General features: G+C 40.3%; 1 protein-coding gene across 1 annotated transcript in view; it reads right to left on the reverse strand.

Annotated features, from left to right (window-relative positions):
• LOC135706245 (surfeit locus protein 4 homolog) overlaps positions 1–25021 on the reverse strand; it is a 219217-nt gene extending 194196 nt beyond the window's left edge. Inside the window, exon 1 of the mRNA XM_065227812.1 lies at positions 25010–25021. The gene's annotated coding sequence lies outside the window, so the exon portion shown is untranslated. The remainder of the gene's footprint in view (positions 1–25009) is intronic.
• Between the last annotated feature and the right edge of the window lie 489 nt (positions 25022–25510).

Raw genomic sequence — 25510 nt, forward strand, 5'->3', positions numbered from 1 at the left:
TTTGTAAGGCTCAATCGCGTTAGCTTTACGGAGCCGATAATTCATTGTTCTTTGTTTGTAACAAAATTCACTTAATTCTATGTCTAGTAGGAGTTGGGCCGAATACTCGCGGCTTACTCGAGGTTAGAGGGGTACATTTTCGAAGGATAGGAAAAGTGGAGGAGCTTGGGGGTAGGGTTTCGTTGTCTTATCAGAGTGATGTCGCCAGTATGAACGGTAATGTGGTTCTAGATTCGTCTGGAATTCAACCGGCTATGGTAACCAGTGGGCGACGATGAGACTCATCGAGACGGAGGACAAGACAAACAGAAACTAATAAAGAGATACAAAAGACAAACGAATTAAATTCTTATACTAGACATTTGCAGAAACACATAAATCGACTGCATATAGCAGAGATCCCGGGTACCCATCACGTCTCTGATAGGATATAGGGTTGTCTTCCTTGGGCCTCAAGGGTATTCAAAAGTCGCTCTCTGGCGACGTAATTATCCGTACATTGCCAAACTGCGTGATCGAACCTATCAGCCTTCTTTCAGGGTTATCAAAGCTTCTTGAGAAAGCAATTTTCCGGCGTCTTCTAACATCTGCCGACGAAAACAACATATTACTCGAGGAGTAGTTTGATTTTCGACAAGGTCGATCGACTACTCACCAACTGACTTGAGTGAGCGATATTCTCAAGCGGAACAAGTCATTCGACATTCCTTCTCCTCCAGATGGTGGAACGTGGTCACTGTTTGCAGATGATACATACGCCCTTGCGAGCGGCTTTCCGGCAGTTAACCAGAACATTCGCCATGGTGGACGAAAACATGCCTGTAGGCATGTTTTTGAGTTCTTTCTTCGTTTTATTTATCAATTCCTCCTCAGTTTTCGAGACAAAATTGTTGGAGTAGATCTTACGCTTCAGGTTGGCCCAGAAATTCTCGATGGGACGGAGCTGGGGGACGTTGGGTGGGTTCGCCGACTTGGGTACCACATCGATATTCAGCCGCTCATCTACTCCAACGATCGCTTCGAGTAGTTGGCCGACGCCAGACCCGGCCAGAACACCGCGTCTTCGCCTTTATGGTATTTCTTGATGAACGACGCAACTTCCGGTAGGCATTTCGTACTATAAATTTCCCCGTTCACGGCCAGTCCGGAGCGAAAGAAGAGCGGCTTTGACATCAACCTTCTTGGGGAACTTGGTGTGTGAAATGAACTTCACCTCGGAGCTCACTTCCTTCGTGGGGGAAGTAAAATACGAAGTGCCCTGCCAGTCGTTGCCATGCAGGGTGAGATAGGTCTCGTCGTCCATCGCCACGTCGTAATTCGCCGGGAAAAACGAGCCGCTGCCGCTGCGTCATTGCCTGCAGCTCCGAAACCAGTGGTACTTTTTCACTGTTTGGCCGGTTGCACCGACCGACCTCCCGGCCAAGCGCACGCAGCGATGTAGCCACTTTTCCCTCAGTCTTCCTCTTCAACATCCTTTGGAGCTTCTTGTCGCTCAAGGTCGTCGGCCATCCGGAACCGGGCTTTCTTCCTATGCTCTAATTGTTGTTCAATAGTGCCAAGATGTTTTAGATGCCGGAACGGGCGTATCCGGCGTCCACAAAGTACGCACGTCCGCTTTCGACGCGGCGGAGTGCCGTTCTCTGAACGCGCACACTTCTGAACGGAGTTGCTTCACTGTTTTTGCCATCACGGTTTGAGTTCGACTGATAGAGCTGTCAAATTTTGTCTGCTGACTCATGGGTTACTATGATTGATGCTGCATGGGTAGTTTCGTCAGTGCGGGTGGAAACCCATGGAAAATCGACAATTTTTGTCCATTTTTTTAAATGCAAACGTTAGACTTATTCTGTCTGAAAATTGTCCTCGGACTAACACTAGACAGCAAGCTTCTTTTCAGGGAGCACATTGACAAAACTAACACCAAGTGCAACATCTTGATAAGATCACTATATCTGCTTGTCAATAGGAAGTCCATCTTATCCCTGAAAAATAAGCCTGCTGTTATTGAGTATGGTATGCGAATCGGGGAGAGTTGTTCAAAATGCCATCATGTTAAACGGCAAAGGATCCGGAACAAGATCCTTATGGTGATCCTAAACAGTCTCCCGTGGACTCGAAATTCTGAGATCCCCCTCCTGGCTGAAATTCAGACATTAGATCAGATCATCAGATCATACGTGATCTAGCACGTTAGGTTAAGTTATGCTTGTAGTTAGGTAGGTTATCACTTTTTTCAATTCAAACAAAACACACCCCCAAGTGGTATTCTGTAAACTAGTTGAACAACGCAAATATTAAATTAGAATATCCAATGAATCAAAGATGAAGCGCCAGGTAGACTAATCAATTAAAATGTTAAATCAATGTACGTTCATAATCAACAGAAATAAACGTAATATTACTGCTGCTTCTTCTTCGGCGCCCAGTTAGTTTTGATGCAAAAAAATCGGCTTTTTGGTGTTCCGGGTGTCCCCGGAGAAGTGACCAACGACTGCCCTGAGTCAAAACCTATCATGCGACACATCAAATCAATCACATAATAATCTATAAATTATTAAATTATTGGTTAAGTTCCCCGAAGAACATTGGTCACACTGCACGGACATGTTTTCTAACTTCCTCTGAAAGGCAAACAATGCTGGAATCAAATAAATCTAATCTAAACTTTTACGGATCTTTTCCTTACCTCACACAACATTCACCGGAGAAGAAAGACACCAACGAATCGATCGATTTGGGGGTGCAATACCAGTTCGATTGCCCGTTCGATGATCGGTGGCAGAACAGGCAACACGGAAAGCGGAACACAGGAAGGACGGAAGGAAGGAAGGAAGCGATTTATGGCCCCCGGGGGGGACGAAGGGGGAAAGCAAACCGCCCCGTGATCGTGATCGAGTGAGATCAAATCAAGATTAGATCGAATTTATGTACGCTATGTGTATGTATTGTATTCCGGTGGAGCACTGCAGTGGGTATGTTTTTCCCGGGCAAACCGTCCAAGCGATTAATATTTCAATTAATAATTATATTCAAATATACTACTCCGAGTCGGGCGATCTTCAAGCACACATCTCGGAGCTCCGTCGATTGCTGGCTTCTGCGGACGTGCTCGTATTGTTTTTATGTGCGTTTGGTTTGCTGTTGCCTGCTCCACAAATTTTGGCCTTCCATTCTTATGTGTGTTCGATTGTCTGCTACACCGGGCGAACTCGGACGGACGGACGGACGGATCCACGGATTTTGCGGACATCGATCGTTGGCGTGCGGATTCGCGATCTTTTTTTTTCCTCGTCGTGCTTCGCTGAAGGGGTGCAACGAACCATCACCCGACGATTCTGGGGGAGGATTCAGGATCAGGGACTCGCAGCCGGTCCCGAGTCGGATCTAAAGCGCGCTTTAGTACATGCGGCACTGTTCGGGGTTTGTAATCAAGATCGGTCGATCCGCGTTCAACCGGGAGCTTTGATCACGCGACGGGAAGTTGTGACCGGTGTTCTGAACCGGTAGGAGCGCGCGAGTGTCAACCTAGTCATCGTTACTTGGAAGTGATTAGCAGTGAAATAGCGCCAATCAGCGGCTTCCTCTGAGCGAATAACCGCGCACCCATGATTATCGTTAGCACACAGTGAGTTGAGTCTCTGATTAGTGATCCCTAGTTAAAGAGAGCGAAAAAAAAAAGAGTTGAGCAAATATCGGCGAAAAAAGTGCAATATCCAATCAAAGCAATCCGATTAGAAGATCGCGAAAGAAATAAAGAGTGATAGGTTATGCAACGCCTGCTGCCATTGCACAGGAGCTGAGCTCAACGTCTAAAGTGCGATAATTATCCGATACATAGTGATAGTGAGAGTGCCGTCGCCGTCGTCATCGTCGCCGCGGGTCCACAAGAGAGGGAGAGAAAGAAAGATCGCGCCCAATGAATGCTTCGGCCGGTGGAGCTGGTGACCAGAGCGGTGGAGAAGGTGGAGGAGGAAACTGGCTACGCGAAATAGTGGCGCCCCTATCGGCTAGTATCATATCGCAGTACCGGAGCGAGGTGGGACAAAAAATGGACCACAGGAGATTGGGTAAGTTTGACTTTAACGAGCAGAAGCAGTTGGGAGGAGGGCCTCGGGTCGGATATGACCGGTTGGGTAAGTACCAGCAGGCGATCAAAGTGAGATCTAATTTGCAAACGAGCTCACTAGCCGTTGGTTGGCCCTATCGCGATAAATTACGGTGTATCGAAGCGACTGGCGGTGCGGGGCTTAACAAGCTTTCTTTCATCATTACATGCGTTAATTGGAGGTGAAGTTCCGAAATAATCAATTAGTCGGAGTTGATAACGATCTGTTAAGGAGAGGCAGATAAAAGTACCTTACATGCATTGGCATTCGATCTGGAACTGTGTGTGTGTGTGTGTGTGCACATGTTTTTGTTCGAGTTGTCATGGCGAGATCATTGACTACTTACCGGTATGTTAATTTGACGGATATCGATATGCTTGGGAAATGGCTTGTTTCCGATGTTGAGTGGAGCCAATTTATTGTTCGGTGTTGTTGATACATTCAGAGCTAACCGGACTCTGATAATACTCATTACAGCTACAGTACAGCAATGCTGTTTTTTTCGGAATTATGAAATTATGAGATATAATTATATTTTTTATATGTAAGATGCAATAAGAGGAGGTGGAATTTGTGTATGACACATAGAACCTGACAATTTAGCTTTCAGAGGGTCACAATTAGTGATTTTAGCTGTAATGAGCAATCGCGATGAGTAAGCAATCAGCGATCATAAAATCGCTATTTGTGACCCTCTGAAAGTGAAATTGACAGAAATAAACTTTACCTCCTCTTCCTGCATCTTACAAATAGAAAATATCATTATAATATCTTACAGTTTCATAATTCTGAATAATAGCGTTTTAGTTGTCTAATCTAATCTAATCTAATCCAACACCAACACAGCCTTGTCTATTTTGTATAATTTGTACATCAGAGATGCGCAAAATATATCAAAACGGCCAGGCTTACTGTGCAGCATTTAAGGGGCAAGATGATTCAGAAACATCGGGCCTTTTTAAATCAAAGATTCAAACACGATGCTTCAGAATTCAATAAATGGATGAAACGTGGACATACCGTACCGGACGTTCCGTTGTTATAAATGATTGGTCGTTGGGAGCATGTAATTTAAAAAAAGGTAAATGATGCTCCATTTTTGTCGAGTGGTTGGGACATGAGCACTAGCTCTTGTCTTAGCCCTATATGGCTTATGGTTATAGCACCATTACTCGCTTTCTGAAAAGAAAAAAAATGAATAAAAGGCCGTAGGAGAAAGGAAAAGGAGGAAGGAAACCTAGTTCTATTTTTTCCCTTGTGTAAAAACTGATAAAAACGGGTCACTAACCAATCTACAGGAAAAGTTCGCTAAAACTCACAATGACTCGCGAACTTTATTCTTTTGTGTGCTTCATAAAACCTTGCAAAATTTTCCAACGCTGAACACAAATAGGTGAGAGCTAGATTTCAGTAGAGAGCAATAGAACGAAAATAAATTATAAATTTAAAAACATAGTAATGAAAATAAAGGGAAGATCCCAGCAAGTTTCATTAATTTTGTAATCTTACTGTCCTACTGCACTACTGGCACTTCCAAGACTTTTCAGGGTTATTGCGAAACTAGTTCAAATATTCTTCAGGCCAATCATTATCACAACTTGGCCATGTCCACTCGTTCCCAACCTTTGACAATAGCGCACTCGACATTTGATTTCTCATCAAAATACAGCACGAAAGCAGCTCTTCGAAATGATGTCTAAGACAAAGTTGTAGAAACCGAAACATGTGAATATATAAACAGGAACGATCTCACCAAATCAACGATGGTTTACCGGTGAAGCAAAAACTTGGAAGACTGCTACATCTCCTAGTTTTAGCTCAACACTTCAAACCATTCCATCGGATCTCCAAAGAAACTCTTGCACAAACCGCCTCCAATCCAATCAGAATCATCGGGCCAACTTGCCAATCGCCTAATAACAGTTCTGACGAAAAGGATGCTGATAAAAACATTTTGAAATGCATTTTACCCGATCACTTGCACTTGCTTTGCACTGAAGTTCTTTAGCTAGAACTATGTTATCGAGTGGCACATTGTTTCGGGCTAAAACGAGATGAAAAAATCAATGACAGAAAAAAATAAGCCTAAAATTTTCCATCCCATGATTTTCTGCTCAGTAAGCAAAATTGGTCGCCATAAGGCCAACGAGCTCCTTAAATCACAAACTTGCTATCACTAGATTTCGATCCCAGCGGTGATCTTACCGACGTCGACAACAACTGATCTTGAGAAGGATTTTACATGTAATACCGATAAACACATTAGCGTTAGCGTCAGCGTTGCTACTGTATACTTCGGATACTAGTGACACTCACGTCTCTTTTGAAATTCTTAGTCAGACTGCGTTCAGGAATAATGCTAGGAAGTTAACCTTATTTCCAATCTAAACAAGAATACCAAAAGCATGACTGTCACTATTCCCGGCCACGGCTATATTTACCGTAACTAGGGATAGGAAAGGAAATGTGGATGTAGTACATACTCAACGAGAGCCCACCGAATTAGTGACACCCTCATAAGTACTACGGAGTTGGAGTATTGGGTACGGTATTAGGTCAGGATACGCCTCAACCAACAATCAATACGAAACTAACGATTTTAAATTGGCTCACTACTTGACTAGCCTATTGGTCCCAAGCAAACGATTAACGTATCCCATTATAGTCGAAATTCTACAACTACACAATGTTTGTTTTAATTCGTTATGAAAGTTTGACAGATAAAATGAGGGGTTATTTCGGGACCTTCTAGTCTTAGCGTTACCTCTATGCCTCAACTATACAACCAAAAGCATAGGATTTTGATAATAAACCCACGATCTTATGCACAGTAAGCAAACGCAGCAGCCACTAAGCTAGCCGAGTTCCTCAAGTTGCTTTCTTAGTACGGTAGTAGTGAAATTTATATGGAACATAACGTTACGAGCTAAATAAATAAAAAGGAAGGATCTCACCCGAATAATATTTGAAGCTCCCGAATACAGTTCAGAAAAGTTTCTTGGATCTTGATTAAGGAAAACCGCTACTCGTTGCCAGCCCTCGGAAAGAGATGCATCAAATGCAACAGTCCGGCATCTCTCGGTATCACTATAAGCCTGCTGGATTCACACCATCGTGATCATCTTGGGATCTTCGTTGCCCATCAGCTAAGACAGCTCCCAACAAGCACCGCTCCTAGATCTTCCTTTTTTCCTTTGTCTTTTTCACTTATCATCCACCATGGTCTGATCTATTTCGATCCCGTCCATGAGATTTTGAACAATTGAACAATCGGAAGTTTGTTTAAACATGATTCATAAAATCGCCAAATGAAAATGAGCAGGAAAATAAAAAAAAAACGTGTCAACTTTCCAGCGCGACCTACTTCGATCTCTCTGAATAATAGCATTTTGCAAGCTTGCTGAATGTAATGAGAAATTGCAAGCTTGCTGATATGTTCCGTTTGGTTGCTTAGGCTCTGAACCATTTGGTGGATTATTTGAAATTTTGGTTAAAATTTGACAGATGAAAAGTTACCGATTAACCCTGCTATCCAAGCGTGGTTACTTCTGACAGACAAGAAGTTAAATTTTGATAACTGTGGCTGAGTTCTTCTCGAAAACCGGTCGATCGACAGCACAGGGGTTTTCGAACATAGAAAATAACTTTCGAAATTATTATTATTTATCTTTATTAGGGAACTTTCGAAATGTCACTTTTAACCATGATAAATTTAACTCGGCAAATGGTTCACAGCCTTAAGATAAAATCCAAGTTAACAACATGTTTAACCAAGGGGCAAGTCAGCTGTACTCAGAGCAAATAGTTTCGCAGCGAGTAAATTTGAGCAACTCATAATTACTCAAAACTGATCAAAGTAGCCTTGCTTTATTCAACATATAGAAACCTACAATGAAAAGTCAAAACAGACGTCATTAAATCATTTGAGTTGAAATCATGCATTTGTTAAATTTAGTGATCGTTAAAATTGTATGAGATCACTTGCAGGAAGAGTTATATCTGAAAACAGATTGGTAGGTGCTATAATCAGGAATTTGATTCTTCTTAAGACTCATGATTTATCTTATGTAGTCTAGGCTACCCTCGATTCGTGAACCTCAGCTGGTCCATCCACTCTTGAGCTTAAACGCAGTGAATTCCAAAAGGAATTCCGGAGAATTCCAAGAGTACTCAGTGCTAAACTTTCCCTGTTAGCTTGAACAATAGTTCCGGGAAATGTAATTTTCGTCAGCTGGAGATCCTTCTTGGTAGACGCCACTCTCATGCTATTCATGGAAATTCAGCCAAGTGCTAAATACTGGGAGAAGCAGAAACAAATGGTGCCACAATCCACAATCTTAAAACAACTACATTGTTTTCTGCAAATAAATCCACCCGGTGATGGTATCCGACGATCACCAGTCTTAAATAATCGTTTCAATCCGTGTATTCTGTAACACCGATATCCCGGACAGAATTATACAATCTAGCAAGTCCAGCATCACAAGTATTTCATCCGCAAGAACTTTAGCACGATTTTTCAGTTGCTTATGAAATATCATCAATATCAATCGACCCACCGATGATGACAGATTTCAATACAAAAATCAGGTTGCTATGGGTACTTGATGCTGATCGACGCGAGTTACTCAGAGCGACTCAGAGTTACTCAACATTAACTCCGATTTTACTCATGATCAAAAGCTGTCTTGCCCCTTGTGTTAAGCATCTCATTATAAGATAAAACCGGCTTGTTATACACGCTATTTCAAAACTACCCAAATTTGGGTAGAATACACCCAGATCGGTCAAAACTGAACCTACCCAAAGTGGGTAATCAATGTTGGGAGAATGTAATTTGACAATCATCAACAAACTCATCAAACCATCAACAAATGGAAGGCAATTATCAAATGCTAATATACCATACTCCAATTGTATACACTGTAATTCCAATAATAATTGTCATCATAACAACTTAGGGTGATCCTTAAATGACGTAGCATTTCAAGGGGGATGAGGAGTCTGCAGAAATTGTAACCGGTCATGTATTAAGTATAGAAAAACACACTACGAGAGGGGATCAGCAGTTGGTCACAAATATTCCATGCACATTTATGGATGGTCCCTTACACAGACCATTTGCTTCTGACATCATTTCACCATGCTCTTCCGTCCACTTAATAACGGCAAACTTACTTTTGCATATACAAACTAATATTGCTACTAATATTGCCTTAAATACACAGACCTCCAATCAAGTTGCGCGCCTCTCATCCATGCTCACAGTTGTGCACCACCTAAATGCTGATACACGGCCGATGAAAGTAACTCAGAGACCGAGTAAAATTGTATTGCTGTTTCTTTTTTACGAAACTGATTAAAATTTGCGTGAGAGAAAAAGAGATAGCAATACAACCGGTCAGCACTCGGGTTTTTTTTTCAGTGACTCTAATATCGTGTTTGAACTAAGAGCTGTGAGGTGTTATGTTATGAGATGTTTTTAAAATTGTGATACATTATTCTAAAGCGACTAAACATTGCATAAATGTTAATCAATTTTCATCATATTGGACTCTACATCTTTGGATATGTATTGGATTTAAATAATTTCTTATGAAATGTTTCGTTTGACAGCAAGTTTAAAATAGTCCTCCACTGACCGAAATTATTCCCCCTTGGAGGCATATTAATTAGGAATTGAAAAATATAGCTTTACTTTCAACAATTAACTCCACATTACGTTCTAGATCTCGTAGAGTCCAACGTCAAGTCACGTCATTTTAGCAGTTCACACTTGCATTTTGACGCTTACGATGTTGGTTTCAATTAAATGGTGGCATATCACGCGCTCATATTGTCCCGAGTGCTTTGTTCATTACATGCAGCTCGGCGAGTCAGTGAAGCAAATTAAATTTGATGATGTCAGGAATTGAGGCGTTTCATAAGAATGGAATGAAAGCTTAGAGAAAAATAAAGGAAAGAGAGATACCCGATATGTTGCAAAGGAATCCAAGACTTCACGATGATTTCGAAGAGCTCCCATAGATATGCTGCCGCCACTTTTTCAGCCGTTGTTAGAAACAGAACTCTTGCATTTCGTTCCTCACACATCAGCGTAAACCACGAAACACACTCTAGCTGCTTTCTCAGCAGAGAAAAAGGACTGTGTCCACTTTCCATCGCCAATCACTCACGACACAACGGCTTCACAGTCTATAAGCCAGCCAGCTCCTCACTGGCCGAATCAACTCACGACCAACGTCAAAATCGACAACTCCAGCGACCAGCGTTACCAGGTAATTTTCAGAAAAATCTGGACCAGGTAAAACATAAAATCTGGAAAAATCTGAAATGCTCCAAAAAATCCTCTTTTTAACATAATGCTATTGAAATCAAAGTGTTGTGCCAATCTCCCGTAGAAATAGGTCAGTTTGATCATCTGGAATTTATTTAAAGTACTAGAATGGTTATAAATTACATTTTTGAATAAATTATATGAAGCAAATAACTTGTAAGCATTGCTAAAATCATCCAAAAGTTGAAAAGTATTGACACGGTGTGCCCAAAAAGTTCAAATATCCATTACGCAGCATTTCAAAAATTGAGGTAAATGTGGGTAAAAAACAACGGAAAATATGGTGGGAATTGTTTTTTAAACTGAATCTTTTTTAAAAAGAATGAGAAGCCAAAAATCAAGGAATTTTGATGGGATGGATTTTTTGAACTAATGGTCGATGTAGTCCTTACTATTTGATGCAGAATTTAAAGATTTTATTAGTTCTAAATAATTCAAATATTACTCTGAGGTTGATCAGATTTACAGTTTAATTCTTGGCATCACAGTACACACAACACCCAGCAGACTAGTAGGCAATTTTATTTTGAAGCAAAATTCACCGGGCTGAAGTGGGAATCAAAGCCTTACATCGTGGAACTCACACACAGTTTACCTAAACTACGGGTAACTCCACTATTCGCATGACCATTACGAATAATTGTATGCCAAAGAATAATTTTATTATATTACTAAAATGAAAGTCTGATAGCTTCATTTTTGAAGTATTAGGATCTTGCAATGATTCTAAATTCCGGAATTTATATTTTTCCTGCGTCCCAGATCATGAATTTTTTTGTTAGTCTGAATTTACTTGGAACTCTTCATAGGATATCTTCGCCTTTTTTTAGTTAAATTTGAATCAACCTCGAATTCCATCATATATCTTTTCTATATTCCCCTAAAATAATCTTGAAAATAGGAGAATGTATGTAATGTCGGCCTAAGTGTCCCAAATTTAGGCCCATACATAAATTCAGCAATCGACTAAATGTTCAATAGCAACCAAAAATATCCATTAGTACCATCCCAATGACGTGTTCATCTAGATACAATTGATAAATAGCAGATTTTTAGCGATGGGCCCAATCTTAGATCCATAGGACAACATTAGAGCCATTTCCCCTATCTAAACTCTTCCAGTAGGATTCTAAGAGTTCTTAGCATTACCTCTTGTAATCTCTTACAAATCAGTCTCCGATTCCACAACTCCTTCAAACTGGCAAGAATTGGCTGAATTTTGTGTCCATTTTACTCTATTAAATTCTTAAAATATTCTTAACAATTTACTTGGTACACTCTTCAGAATGACCGTCACACTCTTCTCAGACTTATCCGATAGTTCCCTTTGAACTGCTTTGTAGGTAAGGTCAGAATTGTTTGGAAATCCTTTTCAGTATTAACTAAGCACTCAAGTACTTTGCCAAAATGGTTTTGAAAGTCTCTCAGAAATTACGCTTAAAATTTTATTAAAATTAATCTCCATAGAAACATTGGACAGAATTCTGTGACAAGTCACTCCGTTCGTTCACTCAGTCCCAAGTATTCTTTCAAAAAATGGGGATTTATGTATGTGTATAGAGGAAAAATCATAAATAAAACCTTAGATAGCTAGATAGGGACTTAATTCAAACTAAAATAATAAATATAAAAGCTATATAAATAATAAAGTTCATGCAAATAAATAAACTAAACTAGGTATCATGCAAAATAAATCTAGAAGGCAAAAAACGGCTAACGACTAAATTAAAAAAACACAACTCACTGCGAAGGTATTGTACACAGCCTCAACAACACAACACACCCACAGTACACCCCTAAACGCTGGTAATTATTGTAGCAGTACTGCCTGATGGATGGTTGCTACCTACAACAACCACAGAATTCGCCAGATCCTGAGGATTGCAAGTAGATAGGCTCGGTCACTTGCTTGAGCAATAGAAAAGCATCCAGATCATAGCTCTCGAAGAAAACCAAAACCAAGTGAAGTCGTGGAAAAGTTCTGTGAACCACGATCGACTGCCATACTTGAATAAAACGGTAAGCGACACCGCCATCAAGTGGCCGAAGCCACACAATAAGGCTGCGAATCAACGCTCCACCGAGGGTAGCCCCGTCGTAACACGTGTCGGCGTGGAACCATCTATCTCCACAATAAGCGTGTTTGACGTACACGGTGCAATCAGGGCAATCGGCACGATTGGCGCAACCATCCCACCAGATTCGGAGAAGCCAGATCCGCGTAATCGCCGCGAACGGCGCAATCGGGGCATTCAGCACGATTGGCGTGAAGGACAAGGAAGGAGACACAGTCCGTAGCATCCAACTAGGCACGGAGTCCTCGTGCCAGCCGTCACAGAACCAGCCAGCTAACGGTCATCGACGGGCTCGACACCGACACCACACACAAACAAAAACCATGAGCAATTATTGATAGGAAGAGATAGGGCTGTTGGGGACCGTTAGGGCAAAAATTCAATAAATCGCCGTCAGTAATCAAATTAATTGTCTTGTGGTTTTTCCTCTAATTTCGCAAACCTCGGCGGAAAGATTCCGACCCGGAGTGTGGTTAGAGTCACTTGTGGACTGAGCGGGCGTAACAAAAGGGATTGTTACAATTCCATTGAAATTATTCTCTCGATTCGTATCAGCATACTCCTTAAGTTTCATCATAAGAATTTTCTATGATTTCTCTTCCGGATTGTATTTCCTTTATTGACAAAATCTCCATGCAATTGTCATCAGAGTTGACATCAATTGACACCGTCTTCAACCAGAGATTGCACAGACTGAATATTTAACACTAGACAACGGACAACACACCACACCCATTAAGACCAGTATGGAAATTTTCAGGTTGCCAAAATTTGCACCGGCTGGAGCGGGAATCGAACCCTCACTTCGTGGCACTCATAATACGCCTAAATGATGGGTGACGCCGCACGACTCCGAAGCCCACAATTTGCCTCACACTTAACTGTGAACTATTTTCAGAATTACCTAAAAATTCCAATAATGTCCAACGTTGTTGGCCTTTAATAATTAAAGTAGCAAGTTTGGCTTTTTTTTATTAGAGTTTAAAGCAACTGCAGTGATATTTTTAAAGCAACATTAAGCTATGTCCAATTAGAATCCGGAATAATTAAATCATCTGTATCTCGGTAACGGATTGACGTACAAATAAGGTTAATACATCAAAACAAAGGTAATTCACTGTACTTGAAATAACATATCTATACAAATCATTTCTCTTCGTTTCTAATGAAAATTCGCACTTTCTTCTTTATTCCTCCCATCAAACGCTGTACACCTCCGGAGTCAACTTCCTTGGCACATTTGTTCCACATTTTGGTCATCTGAATTGCGTCCCGAGCCGTTTTTCCACTTTTCTTAAGCTTCTACTTCATTATTGCCCAAAATCTCTCGATGGGCCGGAACTGCGGGCAGTTGGGTGGATTTATGTTTTTATCGATGAAATCTATGTTATTATCGCGGTACCACTGGATGACTTCCCGGCTGTAGTGGCAACTCGCCAAATCTGGCCAAAACTTCACGGGACCTTTATGGGCTTTAATGAAAGGTAGTACGCGGTTTTTGAGACATTCTTCCTTGTACAGCTTCGAGTCCATCGTCTTATTCGTCACGAATACTTTGGTCTTTACTCCGCAGCTGCATATCCCTTGCCAAATCATCAGTTTGTTTGTTTCAGTTGTCCATAAAAGCAAACTTAAACTTCGCAGGAACATCTCCTCGTGCCGTCGCCATGTAGAATTTTTGGCCAGGAAGCTTTCCGAAATCCATTTTGACGTAGGGTTCATCGTCGATGAGCAGGCATCCTTGGTACTTCGTCAAAACCTGCTCGTAAAATTTCCGAGCTCGAGTTTTGGTGACGAAACTTTGCTTCAACGTTCTGTTTGGTTGCTGCTGGCTCGATAGGAACGATATCCCGCTCGCAAACGAATTCTACGAACGGTACTGCGGGCAGCAGCGTATTTTTGTGCGATTTCATTATCTGATAGTTGAGGGTTTGCTTTAACGGTTCTCAACACCTTCTGGTTCAGCTTGTGGTCATATGTTCCACTACGACGCTTACCTTGAGGCACTTGATCCAGGCTCTTTCGCTCCCTGCCCTGAAACGTTTGAGCACATCATACACGGTTGATTTGGCGATTTTCAACGTTTTTGCGATTTTTATTGCGGACCACGTTGGATTATCTAGGTAAACAAACCGCTGAAATATAATTCTTGCAGTGGTCACTTTCCGTGCCGCTGCAACACAATAAGTGACAGAACTTTATTTAAAAAAATCTGGGAAAATCTGGAACATATTTAAAAAAATCTGGAAAGATACGGTGTCTGTTTGTGTATCTGGCAAGACGACGAAAAATCTTAAAAATCCAGATACTGGCAACGCTGCCAGCGACCGAAAACAAACACGTCTAATAGCGGCCACGGCACACTTCGATTGTATTTCTTAAACACAACCTCAACGCACATCCGTAAAAGTGGTCAATTCATTAAACTGATTCCAGAGCTTCGCAGTTTATTCGAAACCACTCATAGACGTCTTATCACAATACATTCAGAGTTATGACCAGCAAAGGTGGGGATCAAGGGATGGTCTACTTAAAGATCCTGAACATCCGTAAAAGTGGTTGATCGCGCACGGGCAGGACCTTTTCCTACGTTGTGTTATTTTATAAATCAAAAGACGAACGATTGTCTGGCCGTCCTGCCATGGCGGAGGCATACGAACTATAGATACTATAGATACTATAGATTCCATAGACAAGCGGAGGTACAAAAAGTTGTATTGGCAACCATGAACAATAAATGATCTTACTGGCATCCGTAAAAAAAAGTTCATGCCATCATTGAGCTCTTCGTTGAGCAGTTTTGTTTTGTTTCGTGCGCAAAAGTTAAAATGAAGTGCAAAGCAAATATTGTGCTCATAACATTACAATACTTCTCCATCAAACAACACCATGATGACGTCATGCTCGTTTGGCTACACTAACTGACAGTTCGTTTGGCTACATTATACTTTGCTTCCGCTTATCTATGGAATCTATAGTATCTATAATACGAACTATTACTTTTATTGATAATGAAAATGGATACAATACACTGAAGAGATACATTTATTCCACTACCAGCGGCACCTGTTTGTGTAGTGTACATCAGTACGGCTGGTAGGGTAGGTGGACAGTTGCACAAAAAGTGGTTAATTCATGAAGCTGATCCTAGTGCTCCGCGGCTTTTTCGAAACCACTCATAAATTTATATAAATAATAACTGAATAATGCGATATTTTAAAATGGCGCCCTTAGCTCAGTCGGTAAAGGTGCAGCTACAAAGCAAGACCATGCTGGAGGTGGCTGGGTTCGATTCCCGGTCCGGTCTAGGAATTTTTCGGGTAGGAAAATTTCTCGACTTCCCTGGGCATAGAAGTATGATTGGACTTGCCACACAATTATACCAATGCAAAAATGGTACAGGCATCGAAAGCTCTCAATTAGTAACTGTGGAAGTGCATTTAGAACACTAAGTTGAGAGCACGCAATAAGCTAATATGCAATATGCAATAAGCTTGAAATACGAAGAAGAAGAAGAACATTAATTATAGTCCCTCGTTAACTTGTAACATCAAAGAAAGATCTCGAAAAAGTCAAGAGAAAGAAGTCCAAGAAATTCAAGGAAAAATATCAAAAATTCCGTTAAAAGCGCCTAGAAGTTAATAAATACTTAAATACTACCTGGAAATCATAAAAAAAATTGTTTTTGAGCAGTTCTAAAACCACACAGAGTGCTGAGATCAGTTTTCTAAAACTATCCACTTTAACTGATGCTCCGGATATTCCGAAGGACCGTCCAATGGACCCCGGGGTCCATTTTCCAGTCACAACTCCGAGTTCATTCTGATGAGACGTCTATGATCTTCCAGAAGAGCATTCATGGTCTCCAGGGTATATTTTCCGATCATACCTCCGAATTCATAATTATAAGATGTCTATGAATTGACTACTTTTACGGACGTTTCGGATCATTTGGAGGACCATCCACTGCACAATGGTCCTAAAGCCGTATTTAGGAAGCCAATAATGTTTGCGCCCAAACTCTCAGTTTTAGTTATAAATGATTATCAGGAAAGTTTATTCATATTTTTTGATCGATATTTTTAAGTTAGTGAAATTAGGGTGGTGCAATGCAATGTTCTAAAGAGTATAACAATCCATTCGAAGCAACTTTGCTCAAGACACCAAATTTCTAACTCTATTTTATACAAGCAGGTTAGGTGACCTCTAACAAAACAGATTTCTTTGAATATCTTTTTATACGTTCATACGAACTTTTGATGACGCATATTTTTGTTTAAGCACCAGGTTGCTATATTTTTGTATTAAAAAGTTAATGGACTTTTTTTTTTCGAAAAAAATGTTCTTTTCAATTGTCAATACCTTTAAATGGTGAAAGTCAATTCTCTTCATCGATTTACTCTTTTGATGACCATGGCTTCACTAACCTATTTTGCGCTATTTCTTCAATGCTCTTGTATCACCCAGAACAACAAACGCATCAATGAATGTGTTTGCCGTCGAGTTATTAACGAAACAGAAAGTCGATGAAGAGAATCGATCAAAATCACTTGCACCCCTGCTTCCAAGTTTAAAAGATTACAACTCTAAAGAGTATTTTGTGAGGTCGTTGGGGGCGTGATGTTACGCAATTGCCTCTTCCATATTCGCACACGCCTGAAGATCGGAGGCGAATGCCACTTCGACTTAATTCGCCTACTAACGCTCTGATGACAGTGTTGGGGAAGCAGCAATGCTACATCGACATGTTTCGTCTAGAAACGATTCTCTGATGACTGTGTTGGGGATGGTGGATTTGTTAGTTCTCCCGACGCTTTTGGACAATGCATAACATTTACCATTTTTCAATAGTTTTTTTTGTTAAAAATCATATATACATATATATATATTTATATTTTTATGGATCATTCACACTTTTTTAGGGATTTTCACCGGGGTTTGATGAATCATTTGGGTGTTTTTAATGACCTTTTTCAATTGTTTATGGATTCTTTTGTCAATTCTAACGGTGCATACAGAGGGCTGCCCTTAACCCCTTAGCAAATACACTTATCCGAACATATTGCAGTCCCAAAATAAATACGGAAAATGTCCACAATTCACCAGGTAACTCCACCTCCTCTTCGCTGCATCATAGGTAAATATAGAAAAGCCTCAAAGGGGTGGTGGGTGGTCTGCACTCATTCGGAAGCAATTTGCATTTAATACATTCATTCATACAGTATCAAACTGAAATTAATCCCCCCCATTTATGAACCCATTTGCTGCATGTCAGAGCAAATAGATCACAAAACAAATGCACTTTATGCCTAGGACGACAACGACAGGAACGGAGGCAGGTTCGTGTTCGTGTAGGTACATTTGAAATGCATAGCTTATCCAGGGAAATTGACGATGGTGGTGGTTGGATGCGACGGCGGTTGGTTGGTGGAAAGCTCCAACTAGCAAAGTGTATAACGACATCGTTCAAAATTACATTTTCCGCTTTTCCGCTTTCCCGCATCACACCGCAACCATCGACCAGCTCTTGTTTTCCATGTCATTTTTCATTGTACTGTAGAGGCAGTCGCCGTCACGAAAGGCGGTAGTTTAATGCTTGATTGGTGAACGTTAGTCATTGTTGCTAATGGAGTAGAATTCTTGTTTGATTAGTACTCGCCCTCCAAACGAACTGTCCAAAATCGTTCCAATCGATCATGTACAGTTGTGGGTTGGGAGTGCCGGTAAAACCATCTAAATATAGTGTACTGAAATTAATCGTTTGGTATGGAATTTTATTAAAAATCTGGTTTATTTTTACAGTACACATCTGAAAATATTAAAACTTGAGCAATTATTATTTTGCACGTACATCGAAGAGAGAAAAAAAAGTCATGTAAAATGCTAGGTTCTAGCAATGGTTGCAAGATAATTTACATACAAATCCTTGCTGCCGAATTGTATTTTGTTTTCTCCGTCCCTCTTCCGCTGAGTATTTGTAGTAAAATACATAAGCAAACGTCAGACTGTGCGAGAAACTGTCTTTGCTGGAAGATTTTTCGACGGTGCCGTGAACGTCAATAGGACGAGAATGTTACGTTAAAACCAAGGGGGGAGGTGGCTGTCAAATACGAACAATCGTCGCCTACCTCGCATAACTGGTTCCAAACGTAAACAAGCCATAAGAAACCTACAGCGTTTGTTTACGTTTGGAACCAGTTTCATACAAGATGATCAGTAGGCTGATTTGACAGCACGTCACCCCCCAGGTTAAAACATGATCTTTGCTGTTTGGAGACCGAATATACCACTGTATCCCCACAAATATCACGGATAGGAAATTTTGTTAGAAGTTTAGCTTTGTATGATCAGGATTCACCTAGATAAGTGATGTGATTATGGTTTTGATCAGTGTTGAGAAAATATCAAAATGCTCTCATGACCACGCTTTATTTTCGTGGACAAATATCAGCAAGCAAACAACGGCGGATGATATTACAAACATTTCACAGCTCCGAGTATCAAGCTAACAAAAGATTTTTGTTTTACACCCGAACGCGGCCCGAAACTTCCATCACCACTGGCAGTAGTAACTTCGTGTGGGGATGTGGTTTGCAACGATGTGCAACGGAATAATTTTTTGGTCGAGTCAACTCTCAGCTTGATTTTTGCACGTTGTGAATAGTCTCGCAATATCAGAGGAGCTTGTAAAATCAATATCAAGCTTGATATTTTGTTCCAACCAGCGTTGGAAAAGATCGCGATATTTCACGAAGTTCACCAAGGGAAAAGTTCGCGAGTCATAGTGAGTTTTGGTGAACTTTTCCAACACTGGTTCCAACATCACGCGTGAAATTGAGAGCATATAAGAGCAAAAAAATATCATTGAGGATTTTGCCCACAATGATCATTGGATTTGCCCAAACGAATGCTGAAAAAAGTGCATGATTATAAAATAAAGTTAAGGATGTTCCATCATCGAAGAGCTGAAAATAAACTTAAATAATTTAGATCAATAGATCTAGCCTGAACGAAGGCTGAAAGAATAAAACAGTGGGAATGACACTGATGAAGACTGCAAATTGTAGTCGAATTACGTATCTGTCATGGATACCGAAATCAATTAAGTGGAATTTAAGCATTCCGCTAACAACTCAATTTCATTACTACAGGCTGAAAGAAGTTAATGTTAAGATCTTCCATCTTAGATGAGCTGAAAATAAACCTATATAATTTATATCAATAAATCCAGCTTGAACGACGGTAGAAAAAAGTGAACCTAACGATGTATCATCATCAAAAAGCACACAAATAATCTTAAATAATTTAAATCAGTAGTTCCAATGACAGTCCTGTAACATCTGTGTCACAAATGTTGTGCTGTTAATTCTAAAGTTGCACGAAAATTTGATATGATTAAACATTTTTCCATACAATTCTCCCTATCTCCCGACCTTTCATCACCAATCACAATCACACACTCTGATCAGCCAAAGGTCAATAATAAAAAAAAAACTTTCATCAAATGGAAGTGATCAATAAACGTGGGTGATCGATAATTATGGAGTCAGTGAAAAGCTAACAACATCTGACCACAGATCCACAACAATACAACCGATAAACCCCGACCACGCCATGTACCACGTCGGGAACCAATACAACCGAACCGATCGGCTCTCCTATAGTCTTCGGTATTGAACAGACAACCGTAGAGGTAACTCTAAGACCAGAAGGTCCCGAAGAAACGTGCTCAACTTTTTTGCTCAGCTCTGGTACTCTCTTCAGTCCCAAGCTAATCGATGCACCCTCCTAAAACATGAGCATAAGCATGAGCATTGACGCCCATACATTTCAGTAGCTGCTGCTCCGTGATTGACCAGATTTAACGAAATTTGCACCATATGATTGAGGCTTGGAGCTGGCAATCCATTCTCAGTGTACAAAATCCGGAGAATCCTTATTTTTTAGGTCAATAACGGCGCCGGCCACGTCCTTACGGTCATCGGGGAGGGAAAGGATTGTTATTTCAACAACCGTTGTTACCGAGTATACCTCTGCATCTCTACGGTTGTCACAGGAAGGACGTTTTTGTTAGTGGGAAGGGTAAGTTAGATCTGGATTCACATTGGGAAGTGATGCGGTCTTTTAAAGGCTGTTAAGCAAATGACGCGACCCTATCAACTCAGTAACGTAAAAGAGCTTGGGTTCTAACCCACGATCTTCTGCTCAGTAAGCAAAAACGGTCGCTCTAAGGCCACCGTGCCCCTTACATCACAACAAGCTACAACCGACGATCGTTCATTATCGGCTACAAGAGGCTATTACAATGAAATGAAATCCTCCAAAGTAGTTAACAATGTCTCCCGAACCGGATCAGTCGTACGTCACATTGGTCTAAATATACTTATTACTTTTCTGAATCTTTCCTCGAATTTCTGTTATTAACAATTTTCTACAATAGTGGGCTGGATCATAGATTAACTCAGTAATGTAATGTGACTTGGGTTTTATCCCATGATCTTCTACTCATTAAGCAAAAACGGTTGCTCTATAGCCACCGTGCCCCTTGCATTATCACAATCTACGAGCGACTTAACAAAAACCTATTCAAATGAAGCGACGTCTCTTAAAGCAGCCAACAATGTCTTCCAAACTGGTTCACGCATACACCCTTTCCGAAACTCATAGTATAAACAATTCAACTAATGGTTATTAACTGCGCTTTATGCTCTCAGAACCCGGTTTATTCTGTTGTGGGAGAAAAAAAGGGCGAAATAACACGCCTAAGGTTACTTGGGTAATGAGGCATATTGTGTGTTTTAATGCAACAATAATAATAAAAAAAAAATCAATCTAATCTCTAACTAGAATTACATTGATCTGCTGCATTGAATTTTCAGCGCAAATCGTTGAAATATTGTGAATACCAGTATGGGGCCAGGCAAGCCTCGAGGCAAGCTTAATTTCTTCAAATTAGTACTCATAGATGCGCGACTAGAAGACTCATTTATAATCTGAAAATAGAATGGAACAATTAAACGGTAAGAATCGATAAATGATGAACTATACTATTTTTCGGAGGACGAACAATTACAAAACTTAAGAGAGATGATCCGACATGAAACACGGTTAGATGATATTGTTGTTTGACATCTGAGAAATGAGCACAACAAAAACATGGTTGCTGAGTTTGCTTGTATTGAATTTTGAATAACTCGAGCTGCACAGAGTTACTCGAAATTAACTCCTTAGGTCCTCAGTAACATTGACAGATTCTCTTCATCGACTTTCTCTTTGTATCCCCACGGCTATGTAAAGACATTCCCAGGTATTTTCCGCACACAGATCGATTGAAGAAGCTTTTACCTAGCATCTTATCCAATTCGACAAACACATCAAGAAACGGTTCTGTAGTCAAGTTATTAACGAAGGAGAAAGTCGACGAAGAGAATCGATCAATGTTACTTAGGACCTAATGCAATGTTCAGCTTGCTCACTTAGGCTCTGAACCATTTCTAGATAAACATTTCAAAAGGTCATATCTGCATTGATCGATTCTCTTGATCGACTTTCTCTTTCGTTAATAACTCAGCTGCAAAAACTTTCTCTGTTGTATTTGACATTTTGGACGCTAAATAAAAACCTCCTATATCAAACTATGTGGTAAAATAAGCACGGAATCTGTTTGCATATCAGTGGTTATAAAAAAAAGTCGATGAAGAGAATCGATCAAAGCAAATAGGACCATTTGAAATGTTCATCGAGACTTGGCGAATTTTTAAACTTTTGGTTAAAATTTTACAGATGGAAAGTTATCGATTAACCCCTATGGATTAACCCTGCTATCCGAGCATGGTTATTTCTGACAGACAAGAAGTTAAGTTTTGGCAATTGTGGCACAAACACTGGTTGATCGATAGCACGGGGATTTTTGAATATAGAAAATAACTTTCGAAATGTCACTTTTAACCACGAGCTAAATTTAACGCAGCAAATGGTTCACAGCCTTAGTGCGATTGTTCCCGTCATATCAAGATCAACAATTGAAAAGGCCTCAACTCCATTTTGTAAACAAACCTTGTAAGGTCATTTTCTCGCAATCTGAAACCTACCTAAAACACAATCGAGTAGAGCAGAATTTCCCCTACCTGTTCATTTTGTTGATTTGCGTTGGCGGACTTCGGTTCTCGACAAAATGGCCCTACAAGGTTTGTTTAAAAAATGGAGCTGAGGCCTTTTCAATTGTTGGTCTTGATATGTTTTCAACAATTCTATCATTATCACTTCATTGTCGTATAGCATGTGCTCCATTTTGCAGCTCTTCTTTCACTTTTACTTTGTTGACCCATGATACCGGAAAAGCTCTATATCTATACATTAAGGCTTGTACTCGAAATAAATGCACCATTTTTATCCGTGGGTAAAAACTGATGAAAATCTGGGTATAACTAGTTTGGAGTGAATTGTTTACATGTGCAAAATTTCATAACAATCGGTTCAGTGGTTATTGAGATGTCATCGAAACAAGAAGAAAATCGCCGGACCATGAGATGGATCGGAAGACAACTGGGAATCACCCATACAACTGTGCCTCGGGTGGTAAAATCATTTAAGGAGTCCCAGACGACCGAGCGGTGGGCTGGAAGTGGACGAAAATCGAAGACAGCTGACCCTGTGAAGGCCCGGAAGGTGTTGGATTATTTCAAGCGTAATCCGAACCTTTCGATTCGCGACTTGGCTCTAAAGGAAAAATGTTCCGCCTGGTTCGTTCAGCAAACCATGAAACGAGCTGGGCTTTGTGTATTCAAGGTCTGGAAGGCACCGAACCGGCGTGATCAACAAAACACGGCGGCCAAATCCCGCGCATGGAAGCTGTATTGAGAGTGGTTAACGAAACCGATGTGTGTATGGTTATGGATGACGAAACCTACATCAAGGCAGACGTAAAGCAGATACCGGGGCTGGAGTTTTACGTTGCCTAATCACGGTTTGATGTTCCGGAAGACATAAGGAAGAAGAAAGTGGACACATTCGCCAAAAAATACTTGCTCTGGCAGGCCATATGCCAATGCGGTAAACTGAGTAAACCGTACATCACAATGGGTACCATCAACAGCGAAATTTACCGCACCGAGTGCCTCCTGGCGTTCAATTTTGTCTGGTGCATTTTTTTCGAGTACAGGCCTTATAAGCAATGCTGTGATATTTATAAACACAACGGGATGACCGCTCAGAATGTTTCAACGGATGTGAAATGATGGAACATATAAATTTAACACGATTTAATGTATTTCAATACAACATTAAATTTGATGTTGTTAGTCATATCAACATATTTTTCAATATTTTATGTTAACTAATTTCTGGAAGCATTTACTTGTATTTAAATACAATTAGTATCAATGTTCCGTCATATCGTATCTTCAAGTAATCTTCGCAAGTGCCACTTTTCTTTCATGCTCTTTGGAACTACATGTGGTGAAATATGGAACACACCTTTTAAAATGAATTGCACATATCAATGTCCAGTGTCATCACTTACTCACTGAACCAAAGGGCAGGGATTGTGTTCATCCCTTTATAGGCCTCTAAAACCCGCCATCTTAAAACAGGCTTCATTTTGTAGATTTCAGAATTTTACATGGCAAGGTATCAGTGTTCACTCGGCTCGATGTGTGTCAAGCGATCGTCTGTCTACTCGGCAGCAATCACTGTGTGGTCCTCCTCATTGTTCATCATCAGCGGACGATGTGTCATCGACTTTGGAAAGTAACCGTTTCGTGATGAGTGTGGGAGTGCTGATGACGTTTTGCGTCCATTGCTGCAATGGAAGCGCTCTTCCCCCCGTTGGCGATACGGCCATACAATGAAACCACTGATAGCGGCTCTCGTTCTGATGGAGGAGGCTTATTGGATAGCGGAAGATAACGTGTTTATTGTGTTGCACCTTTTGACTATTGTCTTAAGACGTATTCCCAAGTAGCAATTCAGTAACCATTTGGAATTCACTCTGATTTATGATGGTTTTATAACGGCAATGAACAATCCATTTAGTATAAACACAGCATTTCAAAGTGTAAAACATTCCTGCTTAGTAATTCAGCTTTTTGCTGTTTTAAAAACCTTTTATAGTTTGGCAAGAAAGTCAAAAATTGTCTTGTTTTAATAATAAATTTAAAACAGTTCTCAGTCCCTCCTTAAAACTACTCAAGCATAAACATCATTAGCAATTATTTATCAATGTCTTGATAAAATACTTTATAAACGTGTTCTATCATTATAAAAGCAATCATAAAACCATTAGGTTTTGCATTAGAGCAAAAAGCATTTATTGTTACTTTTAGGCTTTTTAAAGTGCATCATAAACTCCGCAATTAGTCTGTTAACAAATTGAGCTTAAAAGATGGTTCCTCATAGTAAAAAAAAGCCAAATTTATGACAAGGAAACTTCCGGAAGTTTTCATTAATTTTTAAACTTCCTGAAGTTTCATCCAACTTTCCCTGGAATTTACTTCCACCTTACCTTGGAAGCTTCTTCAGCCTTCGCTCGAATGATTCTTTCATCTTCTCCCGCCAGTTTTTTCAACTTTGCCGAAACTTCAAGGATGCTATCAGATTTGTAATGCGGATCCACACTAGCTGCAGGAACATTTAAGAAGTTCTGAAACTTAAGAAAAGTCCAGCCTTTTGTGTAGGTTTCGGTAAATTAAAGACAGTTTCATTAACTTCTGTTAAAATTTAAAACCCGAAAATTTCAGAAAAGTCCAGCGAACTCCAGTGAACTAAAGGAAACATCATAAATAGTTTGGAAAATTCACAAGTCCAAAGAACTTCAGGGAAATTTAATGGCTTTCAGGAACTTTAGTGAAGCTCATCAGAGATCATCAGGACAGATCAATTGATTTCAGTGAAATTGCTGAAATTATAAAGGAAAACTTCAGCAATGTCCTGCGGAGCTCATGTAAATTTAAGAAGCGTAAGGAAAGTTACATGAACATTAGAACATTTAATTG

This window comes from Ochlerotatus camptorhynchus, unplaced genomic scaffold, assembly GCF_037179485.1.
Source record: "Ochlerotatus camptorhynchus isolate MF236.1 unplaced genomic scaffold, CSIRO-AGI_Acam_v1.1 ptg000276l, whole genome shotgun sequence".
NCBI classification, from domain to species: Eukaryota; Metazoa; Arthropoda; class Insecta; order Diptera; family Culicidae; genus Ochlerotatus; species Ochlerotatus camptorhynchus.